Raw genomic sequence first — 4,178 nt, forward strand, 5'->3', positions numbered from 1 at the left:
GTCTATTTCTTCATTCATTTCTGTCTGTTTTTGTTTCATGTGCTTAGAAGTTCTATTGTCAGGTGAATGTGCACTTGGGATCATCATATCTTCTTGATAAATTAACCCTTTTATCATTGTGCGGTATTCCTTTTTATTCCTGGTGATTTTATTTTGTTTTGAAGTCAGCTTTGTCTTCATCTTTCTTTTTTAATAAAATTGTGTTTGCATGTTATATCCTTTTCCACCTTTTATTTTTAACCTTTGTTCATTATTATATTTCTAGTGGATTTCTTAAACATAGTACATCATTAAGTTTTTTTTTTTGTAATCTGACCTGGAACATCTATTTTTAAATTAGTTTAGGCTTTTAATACTTAATGCAATCAGTGCTATGGTTGGGGTTATTTTTACTTTGCCATTATTAGTTTTCTGTTTGTCTCTCTCTTAATTTTCATTCTTATGTTTTATTTTTCCTGCCTTCTTTTGAATTATATGAAAAATTTTAGAATTTCAATGTATTTTTATTCATTATATAACTTTATCTCTTTGGTATTTGTGTTTGGGGAGTGCTCTAGGGATTATGAAGTGTAATTTTGGAGACATGTGCAATACACAGAAATAAGTAAGGATTTTTTAATATAAAAATTTGTATGTAATATGCATGAAAATTACTTTAATTTCTTCATTTGACCTCAGAGAAAGGTATAAGTTCCACGTTTTACTTCACATTTTCAGGATAAAAATCCAGTAGTTAGAAATCTTATTGCAATGAGTAACTGTTTTCATCTAACACAATAGGGATCTGAATTTCCAATGTACAATGTGTCCCACTGACTCCCAATAAGGAGAGCCACAAGTCCGCTGCCACCATCCCCTAAGTGATCTTTGAAGAAGGTACTCTAACTCTGATGAGCCAGCTAGGAGAAATGTGGAGAAGAATCTTGTCTATCAGCTCCGATCCCATTTGCATGCAAACCCTTTGTCTTCCATCAATAGTCATTAAAGCCAGCCTATGCTAGTTTTCTTCCTAGTAAATGGGGAGCAGCTGAAACATTGCTTGTAAATCTTGTTCACATCTGTTCCTAGTTCCAATCCACATATATAAGAGAACTACAAGTATATAAGAGAACTACAAGCATTAAGTGCTCTCTGTGTCTTCTGAGCTGTGGTACCAAGAAATGCCAGAACAAAAATCTGGGATTAGAACCACACCCAAAACCTTATCCTCTAAGTGTGTTGCTAAGTCTGACATCTTCACAAATGATGGTGCACTTTTATGAAAATTTGCTTTAAGCTTTACTGCCCTTTTATCATCAGCAAATGAGCACTCACAGGATGACCAAAGCATCATATGCAATTCTAGGTTTTCTACCATGCAATTGTGCTGAACAAGAAGACGTTTAAATTCTCAAATATCATTAGTTTTTCCTTTGAAGTGGAGGGTACTAGGCTTCTCCAGGACCCCATAGGATGAACACATAATGTTGACCTTGGGCCTGCTCCACTGTTAACATCAGTTTCCTTTGCTCCTGTCCTCTGTAATAATACAAGGCCCCCATCAGCATAGTGATATCAACAACTTTTAGTGTTACACGGACTAAAATGTCAGGTTGAAGCTGCTTCAATTCTGCAAACTCTGTACTGTTCACTTTCTGATCTGAGGTTGCTTCTGAGGAAGACTTCTGAGATAGGAAAGCTTTGAAGGCACATCGGCCAGTAAGCATTGATGTACAGCAGCACTAACCACACTAGAATATTTTTTTAGGCTGAACAGAAGAATAATGCCCAAGATTTAATAACTGACTGGTAAATATTGGTTGAAATATTTGTCTCACCAACCCATTGATCCTCATGAACACTAGTGTCTGTGAATAAAGTTGTATCTCCAAGAATCACTATAAGAGTGTCAAATATTACAGTCCTCCACAGAAAACCTTTTTATGAATTTCTGGTTGGTCGATTATTACAGTTGTTGCAAAGGTGCTTTAGAACCAGAATTTGGTCCTGATTTCATGTTTATTTCTTTCACGACATAGAGATAACAACATGACTAAACAATTATACTTTCGACTTTTGTAATCGCAATTTTTTATTTTTTTTTTACATGGGCAGGCTCAGAGAGACGAACCCGGGTCTCTGGCATGGCAGATGAGAACTCTGCCACTGAGCCACCATTGACGTCCCCACAATTTTTTATTAATGAATTTTTTTAACACACTTTAACTCTGATACCTTGCTCTGCTCTGGTGTCAAAGCAAGATCTCTTGCATTAGAAATCAGCTTAGTCTCTTAGATACTTGGACGACTTTAGGAAAGCTTTAGATTGGTCTCATTTATCTTCAGAGGTCCAACTTCTTTCAATAGAACTTTCATGGAACGCCCTCAGTTGGGAGTGCAGTATTCCTGAGACACAGGACTCATTACATCTCACCAGGTGGCAGTTTATCTTCAGAACTGAAAAGGTCCTGAGATCCAATGTTTCCTCTAAGATCTGTATCAGCATTTATGTGAATGTGGATACTTGTTGTTTCAGGACAAACAGGACTAAAAAGTTCAAGGGAATGTGCTTGTTTTCATCCACTCTCAGGTCCTTCTGCAGGTTCATCATTAGACTGAATCAAATCATCTTCGTGATTCTTTCTTCTGATTTGCCTTTGGTTCACTCTCCATGTTTATGGCTATCTATAGAATTCTGTCTTTTGTTCTGCCTTTGGGCTAAAAAAGCAATCTGGCTCAGGGTCTAATTCATTATCAATAGATAATTTAGTCTGAGACCGCCTAACTGTCCCTTTAGATCTTGGCTTATCTACTCTTGTAGAGGGAAAGAATTGCAGACACTGGTTTTGTATTTCATGAGGCACAACCCTGTTTCTACAGCTTCTGACCCTGAAGTAGTCTGCTTAGTACTACAGACCAAATCCAACAGCTTGCACTTACTACCCATAAAGAAGTTTTTGCAAGCTTCTGACTACACGTATGTGACTCATCAGCGTGCTGTTCATCTGTGATTGTCCTGTTTTCACCAGGAAGTTGTTAATACTTTTCTTCTTCAGTTAAACATTGAATTTCCCCTTCGAATCCACACACCTGCACCCGGGGTTAGTTACATCGCTCATCCGTGAGGGGAAACGCTTCCGGAGTTTTATATTCTTTGTTTCAGAAATAGAAGTCTAGTGTCATCTTTCACGTGAACAGATCTAGTCCCACAGTTCGCTAGAGAGCCAACGCTTAAAGAGGTCTTGGGAAGCAACAGCCTCCAGGAAGGACTGGACAGTCTTCAAGGTTTCTTCTGTGCTTACATTTTTCATCCTTTAGTTATGATGAACGTCGATTGCACAAAAACTGAATTTTCTTTCCTGGGCTCAGAGTGGATGCCAAAGAAGCTGGTTCCTGTAGGGCCACTATTTTCAGTGGACCAACTGGAGCACCCCCAAAACGAGGACTTGAGATTCTCCAGTCACGGTTCCTTAATCCTTTGACCCAGGTACAGGATTCAGGCCAGAGGGTGTTTTTCAGCCCGCTCCGCGGCGCCTCGGCCGCCCTGCACCTGTGTTGCCATCACGCGCTGCAGCGGCTGCTCGGCCTGGCCGGCCCTGAGGATGACCCAGACTTCTAGGAGGCCCCCGGGAAGGCAGCGAGGGCGACCCCTGCGAGGGGCGAGCGTCCCGCCCGGCCTACCCCTGCTGCGCCCGCTCCTGGGGCACCCCTTCCGCCTACCGGGCTCTCCCCGCCGAGGCCACCCGGGGATGCTCCCCAGCGCAGCGCCCGGCTTCCGGGTGCGCTGGGCGGGGAACCCCTAGCCCCAACCTCGGGCTCGCGTGGATGGCGATTGTACGCTTGTCTTTAGTACAGAAAACTAAACTTAAAGTTTTAGTGTGGTGAATTTTGTAAAAAGATTACTTTTAAAGTTACTTTGTTTATAGTTACGTATTTAAATAACCTTTATACGCAGTGGGCCTGAGCTTATAAAGATGCCTGAAATTATGCGAAGATAGTTTCTCCCATTTAATTTTACTTTAAAAAGCCTGAAGAGTTACCAAATTTTATAGCTAAACGATTTTACCTTACTTGGTTTCACCTTACCTTTTTATCACTAAATGTGACTCCCCCCCTCCCCCCGCGTTTATCTTGCACTCTTCTTAGATTGTGTCTTTAGGGACCTCAATAAACCCATTTGAGGAAAATCAATTTTAGTT

The 4,178-nt window shown here is 40.5% G+C and overlaps 1 pseudogene; it reads right to left on the reverse strand.

Moving 5' to 3' along the window:
• Window positions 1-700: 700 nt before the first annotated feature.
• On the reverse strand, window positions 701-3,541 carry LOC143668993 (shieldin complex subunit 2-like; annotated as a pseudogene).
• Window positions 3,542-4,178: the final 637 nt, after the last annotated feature.

The sequence above is a fragment of the Tamandua tetradactyla genome, chromosome 25 (genome assembly GCF_023851605.1).
Source record: "Tamandua tetradactyla isolate mTamTet1 chromosome 25, mTamTet1.pri, whole genome shotgun sequence".
Classification (NCBI taxonomy): Eukaryota; Metazoa; Chordata; class Mammalia; order Pilosa; family Myrmecophagidae; genus Tamandua; species Tamandua tetradactyla.